The sequence below is a fragment of the Nanorana parkeri genome, unplaced genomic scaffold (assembly GCF_000935625.1).
Source record: "Nanorana parkeri isolate BGI_ZX_2015 unplaced genomic scaffold, ASM93562v1 scaffold1684, whole genome shotgun sequence".
NCBI lineage: Eukaryota > Metazoa > Chordata > Amphibia > Anura > Dicroglossidae > Nanorana > Nanorana parkeri.
This window is the reverse complement of record NW_017307952.1, coordinates 77,189-95,542: the sequence shown is the minus strand read 5'-3', so window position 1 is coordinate 95,542 and position 18,354 is coordinate 77,189. Positions and strand designations below refer to the sequence as shown.

Here is an 18,354-nt window from a genome sequence, read left to right as displayed (position 1 = left end):
GGGGGGACGAAAAAAAATTCTGCCCCGGGCGCCCAGAACTCTGGTTACGCCACTGCATGGCACGGCCATGTTTTTGGCTGTAGAATTTATTCTTGTACTTGAAATAGGTGGTACTTGCTGCCTAGGGTGTTTCTAGTAGCAACCATTTTCTCACTGTTGCCTCTCTGGTGGGTATGCAGGTGAAGAGGGATGCAACATCGAAGGATACCATTGTTTCCTCTGTGCCCAATATTAGGTTCCGGATTTTTATTGCAAAATCCTGGGAGTTCTGTATGTGATGCTGTGTATTTCCAACGAAGAGGGCTATGACCATGGCTAAGTATTTTGCCATGTTGTAGGTCAGAGTTGATGCTGCTGACAATTGGCCTGAGAGAGGTCCCATCCTTGGGTATCTTCGGAAGTCCATATATAGACATAGGGGCTTCACCAGGATAGAGGTGATGGAACAGAGCCCGATCAATGGCTTTGTTTCAGGTGTGTAACTGCCCTCCTGTCTTCCGTCAGGTTTAGTGAGTGTGGTTTGGCAATGGCAAGGGCCGCAGACACTTTTAAGCAGAATTGTTCAGCCTCACCCTATGGCACCATGTTGCTGTAGATCAAGGCCCTAGTGGCTGAGATGATATCCACCACTGGGATGGTTTTGGGTGCAAATGTAAAATTCAAACCCTTAGCAAGGCCATCCATCTCGGGTTGGGAGGCTCTTTACCCATTTCTATTTGCTTTGCAATGTCCCAGTTTTCTCCAAGTTAATGCCTCAATAGTATGGCTGTTTCCAGTTCGGGATAACAAAATGGAGAACTGTTGCCTCTCCTTGCCCTTAGTGTGCTGAGCTAGCTGTACATATACCATTAAATTTGCTACTCTCCTCCAAGTACCAGTAGCAGGTTAGCACGTGCTAGCTCCAATCATGCAAATGCAATTAACATCTTACCTCCATGAGGTCTCTCACCCCATGCTGGTTATGATTAACAGATTATGTTGATTGGGGCAATATTCAACACGTATATATTCCCAGATAATTTTTGTACAAGTCACTTTGAACCGAGTATACGAATCGTCCATTTGCCTGGATTTATTTTTTACAGCTATACCATGACCTGGATGAATGAGAACTTTCAGACATATTTCTCTACTGCAGTTAAAACAGCCAGGGCATCTCCCAATCCCCAGCCTGCTGGATGGACAATGAAGAATCAGCAACAGACTGATGCGTTCTTTCCTCTCCTTACTCTTAAACCTACTACTGTGAGCATGTTCCTTGTCATCACATGTGCAAAATGCACAGCTGATTGGCTTCTATTACTGCCACTTACTCACTTATTCTGAATGCTGCTGTACAGAGGATTACACAAGGTTCATACTAACTCAAATTCTATTTGGCCGGCTCAAGGCTGATTGGCCGGGAAGCCAGCTTCCCCGTCAATCAGGAAGGTGGGCGGTGGGTAATGACCTGCCTGCCAGCTTCTTGATTGGCCGGGAAGCCAATCAGTTTGCTTGTCCTTAAGCCCCTTTCACATTGGCAGACCCAATCGGACCGCTCATCAGACCCAATCGGATGCTTTATGCAAGTCTATGGCCAGCCATGTGTAAACAGATGGGTCCGTTTACTCTGTTAGTCCAGGTCTTAGCTAGGTCCAGAAAAAACAACAGATCACAGATCCGTTTCACAGACCGGATCATGCCAGTATCGGGGGTAATCTGACAAGTCTGTTTACTTTTGTTTCCCCATAGATACACATGGGGTCCAGCGGTATCAGTTTTTTTTCTCTCCATTGCAAGATGGAGAAAAAACAGGAGGTAAACTTAAAGATAACTCTATTTCCAGTAGTCTTTCAGGGCAGGAAACACATCACACCTATTCATTTAATATAACTGCCTTCCACTTCCCTCCTCAGTATACCGGAGAACCGAAGGAAGCACAACTGGCAAAAAAAAAGCTGAAAAAATAGGCCCTACAAAACAGCAAACCATATACAAATTACATATAAAAGGGTGGGAATGCTGCTGACTAATGGAGACTAATGGAAATAGAGTTACCGGTAAGTCTAACTCTGGTTTTCCCTTACGTCATTTTCCAGGGCAGCATACGAGAGGATAAACAAGAACTTACCCAGCTAGGACGGAACTGCTGCCTGCAGAAATTTCCTACCAAAAGCCTGATCCCTTGTGAAGATAAGGTCCAGGGGATAATGGAAGATAAAAAGGTGGAAAAACTTGACCATGTAGCCACTTTACAAATTTGTTTAGATGTGGCACCAGCTTTCTGTGCCCAAGAAGCTGCCAATGCCCTAGTGGAATGTGCCCTGATAAATTCTGGAGGATCTGATTTTTAGTGGCACTGTAAGATTCTCCTCCTGTTTAAGCCACCTGGCAATAGAAGATTTAGATGCCCGATTACCCCTAGTGCTGCCAGAGAAGAGCACAAATAAGGCCTCTTACAGGTGTAACTCGAATAATTAGAATATCGTGCAAAAGTTCATTTATTTCACTAATGCAACTTAAAAGGTGAAACTAATATACGAGATAGACTCATTACATGCAAAGCAAGATAGTTCAAGCCGTGGTTTGTCATAATTGTGATGATTATGGCTTACAGCTCATGAAAACAGGTGACAGCAGCTGTCATATTACCATCCTCACATCTTCATTATGGCCCTCTGGGTGCCATAGCTGTTGCAAACCTCCTTGTTATTATTGCAAATGGTTATTTACAATTTTGGACCATGTGTTCGGGGTCATTATCATGATGCATTATGAAGCTGGAACTGTTCAGACACCTCCATGATGATATGGCATGATGGATAAGAATCTGCCTGTATCTCATCAGTGAGAGGACCGTGATTTCCCCCCCCATCAGCTTTTGTAGAAATACAGCCTCAGACCCGCAGGGAACTTCCAATGAGCTTCACTGTTGCCTGTCAACGTTCATCCATGTACCGTTTTCCCGCTCAGGCAGTTTAACGGGGGGAGCAATACGCGCAACCCCCTGAATAAACATACGAACCAAGGCATTAAGACGCCAAAGGACGTTGTAATAGAACAGTCAAGGCAGAGATCTGGCCCTTCACCGTGCTCAAGGCCAACCCCTGAGCCACTCCACGCTGCAAAAAGGCAAGAATTTTGCTGATGGAAAACAAGCGCGGGCCCCAGCCTCGCACCAGGCAAAATAGGCCCTCCACGTACGATGGCAAATCCTCCTAGAGACCGGCTTGCAGGCCCTAAGCATCGTGGAGATGACCGCATCAGACAACCCCGTCTCTCAGCACCTGGCTCTCAACAGCCCCGCCGTCAAAGCCAGCGACTGTAAAGGATGGCACACAGGCCCCTGGGACAGACGATCCGGACGCAGAGGCAGCCGCCAAGGGGCGTCCACCAGCAGTCGAACCAGGTCCGCGTACCACGCTCTTCGAGGCCACGAGGATGTCTTTGGCCGTGATCCGACGCAGCAGCCGAGGCAACAGGTAAAGCGGAGAGAAGGCATAAATCAGACTGTAGGGCTCCCAAGGAGCCACCAGGGCATCTACCGCATCCGCCAAAGATCCCTGAGCCTGAGGTAAGAAAGTGCTCTTACCCCCCCCGTCAGATCCTTAATGATCTCATCCAAGGAAGCGCCAAACAAGCAGTCCCCCGTAAAAAGGGAAGCTCCGTCAGAGCCTTTTTGGAAGCCTGGTCGGCCGGCAAGCGCTTCAGCCAGAACAAGCGACGAAGGGTGACCGCCGTCATCGACACAAGGGGCGCGGCATCCAGGGCCGAACTGCACAAACTTAAGGCCCTGCACCAGCTGCTCTGCCAAATCCAAGTAGGCGGGGGAAACCTGTTCTTCCGCCAGCCCGATGAAGCATTTTCACCCAGTCAAGGTCTGCGAAACCAGGGCAGACGCCAGGACCGGGCGCATCAGAGCCCCAGACACGGAAAACAAGGTGCGGGAAACCGCCTCAGCCTTCCGATCGGTGGGGTCCTTAAAGGACGGCGAATCCTCAACTGGGATAAGAGTGGCCTTGTTCAAGCGGGAGACCGGGGGGTCCACCACAGGCGGAGTGGCCCACTTGAACAGGAAACTTTTCTCAAATGGATAGCCAACCGAAAGACGTTTCCAGAACCGCAAAGGATTTGGACGGGCGTTTCCACTCCTTATAAATGAACTAGTCAAAAAAAAAAAAGGAATGTAGGGAAACACCTTAGGGGAACGCTTGCCCTTATGCGTTCCAAACTGTACCGAGGCCATGGCAGAGGTGCCAGGAGACTCCTCAATCTTAAGCGCCTCACGGATGGCGTGCACCAGCGCCGAGACCAGCTCACGTTCCTGAACCATGAGCGTCGACGCAGATTCATCCTCGCTGGACTCGGACAGAAGTTCCCCCTCCTCCTCGGACTCCCCAGACAATGCCGGGGATGGCAAGGGCAGAACCCGTTTAGGGGGCCTATGCATGAGCGCGCGCTCAATGCGCGACACAAACCCATCCATAGCGGATGAGAAAAATTCCATAGATAACGCGGTACGAACGACCACCCCCCCCCCCTCCAAGGGGCGCAGAGGCGACTGGCAGAGAAGCGCAGGCGTACAGGTAGCGCAGAGAGGTGATCTAGAGGGGTCCGCAGAGCGCAGCCCACAGCCCTCACAAGGCAACCCGGCGGGATCGTCCTTACGATCCATAGCACCCACACAGCAGGAAAAACTGCCCACCAGAGAATCACCACTAGGCCACCCGCAGTACTCACGACCCCCAGCTGTGTCACTGTCAAGCACTGGCAGCGTCCGACCCCCAGCAAGGGAGAGCAGTTCCCTGTGTCCTTCCTGTAGCGGCGTCTGAGGCCGAAAGGAAGTGTGTCCCCGGCCGTCCAGGGATGAAGAGAGCCTGGGTGGAAGTGACGCGGCAGAAACGGCACCTTGACCTATTCCAAAATGGCGGCCACGTCACCCGGAGGCCGCAATGGAGCCAGGACCCAGGCAGCCCCCCACTGCACCACAGAGGCACCCCCCTTGGAGCCCACAGGTCAGGGCAGCCCAGGAAGGGCAAAGCCACCCATCAGGAGCCACAGCCCTGAAGCCCCACGAGGGAGAGGAGGGGGGAGACGCTGGAAAGGCTGCATCCAGAAGACCCTTACCTTGTCGCTGTCCCCACAGCGCCGGCATCCACCACACCAGGTCCATCAGGGGAGTGGAGGAAGGCGGACGCCCCCGACCACAGCCGCCAGCCCTTGGAAGTGCTGTGACAGGTGGGCCGGGACCCCCTGTCATGTGCACCCCGGGGAACGAAAATCGCAGCCGACCTGCATGCGCTCGATGGCCCCCCAGGGGAGACTACCAGGATCCATCACCATCCAGCATGTCGCCCTGGTGACACTTGCTAGCAGATCCGAGAAAAAAACGGAAGGAAAAGAAAATTTCCAGAGAGAAAATGTTTTAGCTCCTTACTCCTGACGCTAGGCAAAAAACTGGAGACTTGTCAGCAGGTGGGGGGGTTGGGCCACCAGCAGGGGCCGCCCCTAGGCTGTCTGTCTTTTTGTTATGTGCCTAGCGTCCTACTCCTGCAGGTGGCGATATACCCTACCTTTCAGGATCTACGATCTGTTGCCCTGTGTCCTTCAATGAACGGGAGAGAAAAGGTGGATTTACGCGGCACATCCAAAGCACACGTTCTTGTACACATTGTCAAAGATGAAACTTGTCAGTCTCTTTATAAGACCCCAAGTCCAGGAGTGGGCGGCCAACCAAAATTACCCCAAGAGGGCAGCATCGACTCATCCAAGAGGTTACAAAAGACCCCACAACAACATCCAAAGAACTGCAAGCCTCCCTTGCCTCAGTTCAGGTCAGTGTTCATGACTCCACCATAAGAAAGAGACTGGGCAAAAATGGCCTGCATGGCAGAGTTCCAAGACGAAAACCGCTGCTAAGCAAAAATGTTATAAAAGCTTGTCTCCGTTATACCAGAAAACATCTTGATGATCCCCAAGACTTTTGGGGAAAGACTCTGTGGACTGACGAGACAAAAGTTGAACTTTTTGGAAGGTGTGTGTCCCATTACATCTGGCGTAAGAATAACACCGCATATCAGAAAAAGAACATCATACCAACAGTAAAATATGGTGATGGTAGTGTGATGGTCTGGGGCTGTTTCGCTGCTTCAGGACCTGGAAGACTTGCTGTGGTAAATGGAACCATTAATTCTACTGTCCACCAAAAAATCCTGAAGGATAATGTGCGGCCATCTGTTCGTGAACTCAAGCTGAAGCGAACTTGGGTTCGTGGACTTGCTGGGGACCCCGCAAGTCCACCTCTGAATGGCTGAAGAAAACAAAATGAAGACTTTGAAGTGGCCTAGTCAAAGTCCTGACCTGAATCCTATTGAGATGCTGTGGCATGACCTTCAAAAGGCAGTTCATGCTCGAAAACTCAGCTATAGAACATTTATTATTACCTAATTTTTTGGTAAAATTGGTAAAATATAAAAGGCGGGGTCCCGTCCGGTAAATAGGCAGCAAACATGTTAAGCCTTAAAATTGCGCGCGTGTGCGCGAAACCTCTAACTAAACTATAATATCAAAAATTTTAGAGTGTAAGCTCCTCTGTACAGAGATTGATGTGACTGGCTCAGTGTGGCGGCGGAGCGGGGGAGGCCTATGCTGTTTGACGTTTATAATCTGAGGTCTATCTTCTTCGTTAAATGTGCCTTTCTGGAAGTGGGAAATAAGGATCTTCCCCACAACACGTTAATATAGTGATAATCTTATTTGTTATTCACATAAAGCATCAAGCTTTCTGAAGGTGGTGACATTGTGAGAGCACAGAACAGCTCACAGCAAGCGAGCTCGGTAACCCTTATGTCAGCTGCATTTACTCCTGTTGCGAGCTCATGGTCACATACAACCAAACTGTGCCCTGGGCTGTGCTATTCCATAGAATGATATACATACCTATTTTTGAGGCTTTATCAAAGCAGTCAGTTAACTGTAGCAGCTCTTCAATATCTGTGCTGAGGTCAGGCAGGAGGCACTGCCAATCACTACAGGGAGGCATGTGATCTCACATGTTCACTCGAGGACTGCAGGCTCACCATCCTTTTGCACTGAAACCTGCTGTTTCTTTCAAGCTTGATTGCACATGTATGCATATTATTATTATTATTATTACAATTTTATATTGTGCCAATGGTTACAAAATGTCACAGGTCTAAATTGTTGACAGAAGCTAGAGAAGAAGGCAGCAGACTGACAGGATCACCAGGTATCTCAGATGACAAAAAAGAGTAAAGTAAAAAAATGTTTTTTGGATTGATTGTCCTTCTTATTTTTATCTTTACATACAGTTTAACGATGCATTCCTTTAAAATACATAATGTGTACATAATTAGCTAACAGAAAGTAATTCATAATAAATTATTTTATTTGTAATGATTTCTGGGATTTCAGTTTATTTTGGGAGTTATAGGTCACAAAATACAAGGAGTGAAATACAATTTTAGCGTGGAACAATTTTAGAATGTGGTATATACAGTATCTCACAGAAGTGAGTAGACCCCTCACATTTTTGTAAATATTTTATTATATAATTTCATGTGACAACACTTTGCTACACTGTAAAGTAGAGAGTGTACAGCTTGTATATCAGTGTACATTTGCTGTCCCCTCAAAATAACTCAACTCATAGCCATTAGAGAATTATGAGGCGAGTGATTTTCATAATCTGACCTGTGACAATGAAACTGTCACAGGTTGGCTCAGTAGATCGGGAGGTGAGCGAACACATACCGTCGCTCGCTCACTTCTCGATCTATCCCTGCAGAGAGCCGTGACGGTCATTCACGGCTCCCCGCAGGGATTTCCCCCCCTCTGTCTGATACTCCAGCACTGACTGGCGGAACGGACGGAGGAGGGTACAGCTGGCTCTGCCTCTGGATAGGCAGAGCCAGCTGTCAATCACACAGCTGGGTGGATCCTGACAGTATTGTCGGGATCCGTCCCAGCTGCTGCGTCTCAGTAGCTCGCGGTATACTGAGCTTTGGGTCACAGGAGAACGCTAGTTTGTGTTCTCCCGTGACCCTTAGGAGAACTATGGTCAAAAGCCCTGACTCCATAGTTCTTCTTTAATGTCTAAACCGCTGGCAACAAAAGTGAGTACACCCCTATGTGAAAATTTCCAAATTGGGCCCAAAGTGTCAATATTTAGTGTGGCCACCATTAATTTCCAGCACTGCCTTAACCCTCTTGGGCATGGAGTTCACCAGAGTTTTACAGGTTGCCACTAGAGTCCTCTTCCACTCCTCCATGACGACATCACGGAGCTGGTAGATGTTACCTTGCGCTCCTCCACCTTCCATTTGAGGATGCCCCACAGATGCTCAATAGGGTTTAAGTCTGGAGACATGCTTGGCCAGTCCATCACCTTTACCCTCAGCTTTTTTAGCAAGGCAGTGGTCGTCTTGGAGGTGTGTTTGGGGTGGTTATCACGTTGGAATACTGCCCTGCGGCCCAGTCTCCGAAGGGAGGGGATCATGCTCTGCTTCAGTATGTCACAGTACATGTTGGCATTCATGGTTCCCTCAATGAACTGTAGCTCCCCAGTGCCGGCAGCACTCATGCAGCCCCAGACCATGACACTCCCACCACCATGCTTGACTGTAGGCAAGACACACTTGTCTTTGTACTCCTCACCTGGTTGCCACCACACACGCTTGACACCATCTGAACCAAATAAGTTTATCTTGGTCTCATCAGACCACAGGACATGGTTCCAGTAATCCATGTCCTTAGTCTGCTCGTCTTCAGCAAACTGTTTGCGGGCTTTCTTGTGCATCATCTTTAGAAGAGGCTTCCTTCTGGGACAACAGCCATGCAGACCAATTTGATGCAGTGTGCGGCGTATGGTCTGAGCACTAACAGGCTGACCCCCCCTACCCCTTCAACCTCTGCAGCAATGCTGGCACCACTCATACATCCATTTCCCAAAGACAACCACTGAATATGACGCCGAGCACGTGCACTCAACTTCTTTGGTCGACCATGACGAGGCATGTTCCGAGTGGAACCTGTCCTATTAAACCGCTGTATGGTCTTGGCCACCGTGCTGCAGCTCAGTTTCATGGTCTTGGCCATCTTCTTATAGCCTAGGCCATCTTTATGTAGCGCAACAATTCTTTTTTTCAGATCCTCAGAGTTCTTTGCCATGTTGAACTTCCAGTGACATCACCCATGCCTGGACTCCAAAAGCAAAATGCCCATATGTAAGTTAAGTATATTTTTATTTTTTTCTATTAATGTCTGATGTTTTTGGCTTTGTTTAAAAACGCTGCTTTTTTACATTGGGAATGGACGGGTGTTTAAAAGTTAAAGGAACCTTTTATTTTGAGGCACAGTCCGCTTACATTTCACATTACTTCTACTAAACTACTCCTTTATTTTGGTGCCTTAAAGTACAAGCATTTGAAATGGCTTAAAAACCTTTTGATGTTAATAGCACTTTAAAGTATCTGCCCCCAAAAACAAAAATGTAATATATTTCTGCTTGTCATTAGATGCAGTGGCTGCATTAGTTTTTACTTTTTGGGCTATGAACATTTTCAGCAAATACAGAAAATGCATTTTCATTTCATCAGAAGTGCAGTTTCTCATCACTTCCTATGAGCTTAAAAGAAGGCATACAGAAGCTGGAAATTAGTACTCCAATGGATCCACTATGTAATGGAGCAACAAAAGCAGACATGTTTGAAACCCAGCCTGTGTAACAACCATGGCTACCTCCATAGATAGTGTTGATAAAAGTATAAATATAAAGTATCAAGAAAAGAAAAACCCAATGCAGCCACTACATCTAAGGACTGGTAAGCTGCAATAATAGGATTTTGTTACTCATCGAAAAATCTTTCCTCTTAATCCATTGTGGAACTCCACTTGATATAGAGTAAACTAAGGTTATACTGCCTCCTACAAGAGAAATGGATTCTAGGCACATAAAACTGAAGGCCAGTCCCCTACGGGCAATAACCCCCAATAACCTTTCACCTCACACCTGCTCATTTGTAGCCACAAAGCTCAAAGAGTACAATAGGATATGAGAGAAAGGAGCCCCGTCCCTCAAAAGACTCAGAGAAAGGAATTTTACTTTGAGTACAAAAATCCTATTTTAGTCTATTGTCCATTGAGGGACACCGCTTGACTACTACTTTGTGTCTGGCACAATTTAATTTTTAAACGTTATCTGAATTTTATGCAAGATAAATGTAGACCCCAAACAATTACATTGATTCTGAAAGCAGAGGCTCTGTACAATAAAACTGTGGCAGTTTTAGTTCGCACCATTTTGGCAAAATTGTTTATCAAATCTCTATTTTCAGGAAAAACTACACTGAAATATTTTAGCGCACATAATATAATCCTTTTATTTTTTACATTGCTTTTAGGGGCTTCGGGGAAATATTGGGGGTCTAAACAGACCCATGATGTTTCCCTTTTAAAATAGAAATAGAGATTTAGGACACAGTCATCTCTTTTTCCGTAGCCCCTGTTATCAATGAACAGGAATCCTCCATGAGTGTTCCTGTTCATTGATAACATGAGGACATGGTATGTTTACTATACCTACAACTATGAAATGAACATGAGGTGATGCAGATCACTCCCATTCATTCATAATTGAGGATATAGTTAACATACCATGTCCTCAATTATCTACAAATACTCAGCGATCACTGATCGCTGAGTGTTTATGCTCGCTCTCCTCTCTGACACAGGAGGCTGATCGAGCGGAGCAGGGAGGTGAGCTCAGCCTCCTGTGACAGCGCTGGCTGTCTCCGCCCCCACACAACACTCTGTGGGAGGAGAGCTCAGCCTCCTGTGACAGCGCTGGCTGTCTCCGCCCACACACCGCTGTTTCGTCGGCCGATATATCGGTGCATCCCTAATAATCCCCATTTGTTTTGTCAATTAAAAAAGATGGCATTGCGTCAAGTATACATACCAAACATGTCAAGCCTTAAACTTGCGTGCACCCCTGAAATAGGGAAAAATTACGCTATCCAAAATTGTACATAAGAGATACTTTGGCGGGAATCCCACGAGCGCTGTGGAAAAGGAAACACATCCATGTCAGTGTTATTCAACCAAGTTATATGGGCGAATTAGCTGGCTGTCTCGGAACTCAAGTTTCCTGTCTTAAGATACTGGAGGTGCATTTCTCCGGTTATCTATCCTTTCCCTGAGGGTTCTTTGTTGAGGTGGCAGTATTACCCACTCGGTTCTTAATACATAATTACTTCCTAAACACTTTGACAATACAATACCTAAAAATTACTTCACTCACCTTCCTGATGAAGTGAAGACATGAAACGCATTATTTAACATTGGTAAAATCACTCATTAACATCCAGTGGTTAATATTTTATATTTTAATGTTTTCTATATTAATAAAAGTTTTGTAAATTCTTTTAAAGCTGGCTCAACTGTATTGTGGTCTGTTCTCTCATCTCAAAAGCCCTTTCCAATTCTGTTATGTGTATCTTATCTAAATCAGGGTGAGATGAGACAAAGGTTTTTTTTTGGGGGGGGAAACCTAATACAATTATATTACATTTCTACACAATAGCCTGTCGAATGCACTTCGAAATAGTGGATCTAGAGGGTCACTGCAAAAGGAAACTATAGGACTGCCACAGAGATAACACCCATATACTTGGTGAATATACTATACTTAGAAAACTTGCTCTCTTGGCTAATTGGAGAGACTTCCAGTATTTCCAATATCCAGCTTGAATCTACAAGTAGCTGTTGATAGTAGAAAACAATCTTTTGTTTCAAGAATAAAAAAAATATAGCAGAAGGGAAGGAGACATCTATTCTCGTGAGGGCACCAAACCAAACTGAGCAAGTGTGAGGTGGGATGGGCTATTTCTTATGTGCCGAATGTCCCACTTCTCCTATAGGCAGCAGCATACCCCTAGGATGCTTAAAAGCAAGCCGTGTCCCTCAATGAACGATAGAACATTTTTGTGGATTTAGAAAGGCATTAAACTTGGTCAAGGTAAAATAGCCTCACAAGCAGTGCATTTTTTTCACCACGATTAGAGCGAACTATACATTAGCAATTTTGAGATGGTGTAGTAAAGCATAGATCGTGTAGCACTGCAAATCAGAACCTTTGTTTGTATTGAACACAGATGTGGTTATGTATATAAGCACTTACAAATCATGCATAGAAACACATTGATAGGATGTTCAGCAAGCTGATCTCTTTTATACAGATTTCATAACACTTGTAAGATTATACATTTTCTACAAGATTATTTTCTGCAACTTTCAGTAATACAAAAAAACACAATGAACATAAAACACGGTTAGCAAGTATATGTATAATTTATTTTATCTTTCCAGCAAAGGAAAAAAAATAAAGGACACATATTTAAAATATTCTCAAAGTTGCAAAAGAAATATATAAATTATTTGTATATATTTGATTTTTTTGTACATTTTGTTTTTCATATAAAAAAAAATGAACATTACCATTTTGCTGCTAAGTGGCATGAAAACTTCACAGAAATGCCAAAGGAAGGCATTGGTTTGCATGTTAGTTACAGATCATATATTAAAATTATTTTTCCTCTTGTACCATTACTATGTTCCTTATGAACAAACAGGTAATCTGCAAGCACTGACCTTCACAAGGACAGTGAAAGGCACATTGAAAATAAAGTTTTGATTTTTTTTTTAAAAGGAAAGAAAAAAAAAAGTGCTGCCTAAACAATAGCAGATATTATTAAAGTGGACCTGCCATTGTACAGAAGACTTAATGCTGTAAAGGAGAGTGAAGGATGTAGACAGTGCCGTTTACTTTCTCAAAGATGAAATTTTTAGTGTAATCTGGAAGTATGATGTGTGTTTTTTTTTTTTCATGTCAACTGTTCGTATCAGTGCTTTTCACTGTTATGCAGGGTGACATATACTTGTGCATTAGCAACCATACAATGAAATGTTGACCATGCATGGTTGAGCCAAAGGAATATTCCTGACATTATACATGTTCACTGTCCGAAGTTAATCATCATATCCATTTTATTCCACTTCTCATGAGGTAGAAGGGCAAAAAAAGGTTTCCTGCCACATTTACAAAACTGCTCACAGCTCTGTGAAGGTGCACACTCCAGCATAGCACAACTGTCACTGGAGCCGAATTGCACCAAGTATCATTATTTGTACAAAGGAGAAAAAAGTATTCCCATAGGAAAGAAGGTGGTAAAATATAACTGCTTCAAGGAGAGGGAAAGAGGGAAGGTTCACAACCGGCATACACTAAAACTTTAGCAGAAGAAAAAATAAGGCACAACAAGCCTTCTCTACCCACTTTTGTATTTGTTTGCAATTAAAATGACAGGTACACTTTAAGTTGGTTTGGTCTATTCATGTTTAATTGCTACCAGGTGATTCTACAGCACACCGCAATGGGATGAACTGCTTTGCAGTGCTGCAAAAAGGTAAAAGTATGACTGACAAAAAAAAAAAAATTACACATCTTTGTATGGGTTTAACAAAATATATTAACCCTAATAGCAGGAATGTTAAGGCATGTTCTGCCTTTCATTTATGAATTTAAAATGGGAAGGGGAAAATGAATTGTAATTATTATATTTATTCATAGGTTCATTAGGTTTTAAAGTGGTAAATACAATATAAAGAACAAAAGGAATAGAAAATATTTGTGATCTTACAGTCACAGTGGTCCTCAGTGGTACATTGATATAGCTTATACTGTATAAGTGCCTGTACAAAAAAAACAATGTAGATCATCATTCTACTACTGTCAGTGATGAAACGTAACTGCAAGATCATGTCCTATTTTTAAGCTAGACCTGTAGCTACAGACCCCATGGTTTCATAGACAACAAAAATCGATGGCTCCCCTGCTACACTATCTCCAAACCCCCCTCTGGGATTTGCCAGAATTCCAAAACCTTTACAAGGGAGATAAAAGGAATACTCTGTTACTGGAAGGGTTCAGAACCTTATGGATGTCTGTACACAGGATGGCTACACAGTGTAAGTAAAAAGGAAGAGGGGGCAAACATTCTACTGAACTGCACAGGGATGCATTGCAACAAACAGATGTGCCATAACCTGAGTCTGGTGGCAAAAAGGTTACTCCATTGCTACATAGTTGCTAACATCCCCCATTACTGCTTATGGCCCTTCAAAGCTTTTTTTGTTGCTTTGAGAACTTGCTAAGTTGAAGCTAAAGTCCCAGTTATACAATTTTACACTGGACACTTGGCTATTTATTTTTGAAAAACGTTCCAAAAGAAAGGTGAATACCCTAAGCTCATTAACCTACACTAAGAAAGCGGATACAGAAACCATCCAAACTAAGACATACCAGTTCTGATGTGAGGCGCTGCCATAGGCAATACTTTATTATGAGGACCTATAGCAGTACCACCCTTAGCCAACTAGTTCCTCTTAACGCAATGGCTTTCGGAGCAGGGCGTCAAAGTCACACAGTCCTCCTGTAAGCATAAACAAAAGCCTCTCGTGTTTGGTTGAACTACTTAAGCTCCCTTTCTAGAGATCCTCAGTAAGTGATGGCCAAATAGTACCAAAGGTATGCTATGTCCTGATTTCTTGACACTCCGTCACTTATAAATTACTTGCAACAGTATCTGAGTAAGCAATAACTGAAATCAAATACACAGTACTAGAAAGTGATTTCAGCACCTCAGTTTTACAGTGGAAAATGTAGAAAAAAAGTCTACCTTTTTTTGGTGTTCAGTCTTTTTAATTTAGAAATAAACTCGTACAAATAAGGTTCTCTGGATAAAAAAATACCAGTATTCCAATACAGGGGGTGGACACAATGAACACCAGTATTACAGGGTTTAATTTCATTTGTTTAGGCTAAAAAAAAAAAAAAAAATGTTGGTTTCTTTTATTTTTCTATGTACTGAAAGTTGTTTGCCAGTGTATTACAATGTGGGCTGTAATTCTAAAGAACTCCCAGAGCCAAAGACAAATGTTATTAGCATATTTTCTTTCTAGGTTGAATGTAATAATCAGAAAAATACTGCATAACAGCCTATTTCCTATGCACCTCAGCTCCATCTAGTGGCCATAGTGTGGTCAGAATCTATCTGACATTTGTTTGTCTATTTTCACACAGAACAGTGGCTTTGCAATTTGTTTATAAATGCACCCCTTTTGTGGTCAGTAAAATGGGTGATTTGTCAAACTTGCAAAGAGGACAACCAGTTTGTGCCCGTTTAGCTGGAACATTTGTATCCATAACAGCCAAAGTTTTTAAAGAGCAAATGTCTTCAGTTTTGGCTCCATGTACAAAGTATGGCAAATTGTCATTGTTAAATGAGTGGACAAAAACAAAGTGTGAATAACAGGGATGTCAAAACACTAAAGGATTGTAGCCAGAGAACACATAACTACTGCAGTAAAAATGACAGCAGAACTGAAAATCCACATTAAAAGGCCCTGTTTCCATAAAAGGGGAGAAGATCACAATGCCAACATCCATGGGAGAGCTGAAACCAACTAATTTATTGATTTTTGGCCACAATTCTTCACTGATAAAGTCTTGCGCTGCATTTTGTATGTATTAATAACTGGACACTGTTGTTTGTGAAACACCAAACAATTTGGCTGTCATGGTTAGAGTTGGTCCAACTAAGTGGGCACCAACGATTTGTCATTTTTGGAAGTCTGACAAGTCACCCATTTTACGACCCGCTAATTCTAACTGGTGCTGAACACAAGATATTACACACTGGCATACAATTTAGAGAGCATACACAAAGAAAAGATTAAAAAAAATTCAGGAGTAAGATTTATAGTGTAACCCACACAAATACACTGAAGCCCTCTAATACTTGTATTTACATTACTGTGTCAACCTCCTGTACAGTGAAGTAAACCTCCCACTTTGTCTATTCTGACACAGCAGCAGGTTCTTTTGATAGCCCACCTCCTCTACATGGACCTAGGTTAACATACCCCCCCTTGCACCTCACCCCAGCTGCCCAGTTCATCTACTAGAGACCTGAGTAAATAGACCCTGAGCTTGCACAGGGAGAAGGAACTTTCACCTGACAGTGCACGGGTCTGTATCCTACTTCTCAGGTGCTGAGCACCGTGTGCTAGAAGGAAAGAGTCATATGCATTCTTCCCCCTTATATATGGTAGTTTTTGGGGTACCAGTGTGCAAGTTTGGGTAAGAGGGGTAGAAGGAAGATAAGCTATCAGCTGAACTAGTTACTTTGCCCCGAATGGGCAAAAGGGCAGGTTTACTTTAAGCAAAACACAAATGCATTTGGCAATCTGAAAGGTTATTGCTTTTTACTTTTATACTACTGATGTGGCTAAAGGTTTACTTCAACACAAACAGGGATCCTAATGCTTTATAAACCCTGAGCCGTCACTAGCAGGGCCCGAGTGTATTTTCCACAAAAGTGTGACAAGTCCCTCCAAAGCCTTAGTAAATAAATCAACCAGCCCTAAAAGCTTAGAGAAGTTCTGCAAACTGGTCCTTGCATATCAGCCCATCGCACTTTGCTACTGGCCAGTGAAGCAGCCCATCATCGTGATGGGCCAGTAAGGTCATGGGCAGGGAAGAATGGGCTGGCCTAACCACTAGAAAAAGTATCAAAACTGCCAATGTGTCAAAACATGGTTTGCAGGAGATCTGTGGTGCTTTTCCAGTGTGCTGAAGATACCCCCAAGATCTTTAACTATATGCCAGAGCTCAAGTTAACACTTAATGTGTTGTAGGATTTTCTTAAAGCACCCTTGTTTCTATTAAGTGAAAATAAGGGAAACAATCCAAAACAGAAAAGTAACTTTGTTAAAAGAACTGCAGAAAATACTTTCAAATACATCTGTGGGATTGAAAACAATAGAAGTAATATATTCCTTGAGGAATGTAAAATGCTACACACAGTTGACTTCCGGTTTGCTTATCTCCAGTGACAACTGGATAAAATCAGCTACACAAAAATATTAAAGTAGATCACCAGCCAATTTAGTTTTTTTTTAACAGAGTGGCACAGGGTTTCTTTTCTGATGTGTTTTGTACCCTTTGGGGAGATTGATCCTCCTTTACTGTACAGGTGACAGCTATCACTGGGACAAACAGCAAGGGCAAATCAAAAAAATCATAAGATGTATTAATTCATAACAAAAATGTTGTTCTGCATACCATGACTGGCCTAAAGGACAACTATACATTTGGTGCAGGTCTCATTTAACCAATTTTCCCCACTCACTACAGCAAAAAAAAAAAAAAAAACCAAACCTCAAAATACTTCAAGTGCCTGCAGATAGGACAGCTCAGTGATAACTAATTTCAGTTTGTGGTAGACACTATTGAAAGGTTTAACCCTTTTTGTGTAATTGCTCAGGGCAGTGACTTCCACTCACCTGCAGAGCTTATAAAATAAAAAGAGGGCCTATTCCTACTTGTTTTTCGCATACTTCATATCATGAAGAATTAAATAAAAATGAACTATGTGATGCTCCCAGAACAAAACAAAAAAATGGCTGACTTAAGTCACCAACATCTACTATAGAACCTTTGGTGTTAATACAGGATAAATATATTTTCATTACACTCACCATTCAATTATTAATGCATTGATGAATGTATGGTACGCTCTGAAGCAGACAATATCTGCCCAGCAGTGCCATTTGCAATGTAGTAAGTAAATGCTATAGAGGTCTTTTATGTTTATGAAGCAATATACACATAGGCTGGGTATTGTTATTCTTAATACATTTTAATGGATCACATGTTTATGGGATGACAATAAGGCACTGCTAAGGTTACTGAGAATCTAACAGCTTGGGGTTGAAAAGTTTTCATTAGGCTTTTTTTTGGTAACCACATTACAAAAGCTAACACAGATCAGAGAATGTGATGCCTATGGATATATTACAAACAGTGCTGACACTGTCGGAGGTCAAGTGTACATTTTATCAAAAGGCATTCGACAACTGCATTGCAACAGGTGGAAACAAAACAACCGCGTCATGCAGAAGAGATAGCGTCTCTTATTATACTTCTGCCAAACTACTGCATGGCACACATCTGCATAGAGATCTACTTGATATTTTTGGGCTGGAAAAGGGATTTTACATAAGAATCATTTGGTATTATCATCTTGTGCTTAAGCCACGTTACATTTCGTCCATCTGAATGCATAAAATAAAATTCATAATTTAAATATCATTCATTTTTTAATTTAATCATTTACTACTGATGGTATATATCATCTGTGGGAAAATATGATATATATATATCTATATAGGTATATAGATATATATACACATATATATTTTTTTTATTTGTGTGTGTATGTATATATTTATATC

The 18,354-nt window shown here is 43.1% G+C and overlaps 1 long non-coding RNA gene across 1 annotated transcript in view; it reads left to right on the top strand.

The window, feature by feature from the left end:
- The window catches only part of LOC108799282, a 13,455-nt gene extending 594 nt beyond the window's left edge, over window positions 1-12,861 (top strand). Inside the window, exons 2-3 of the long non-coding RNA XR_001942021.1 lie at window positions 4,781-4,786; window positions 12,712-12,861. This is a non-coding gene — a long non-coding RNA (uncharacterized LOC108799282). The remainder of the gene's footprint in view (window positions 1-4,780; window positions 4,787-12,711) is intronic.
- Window positions 12,862-18,354: the final 5,493 nt, after the last annotated feature.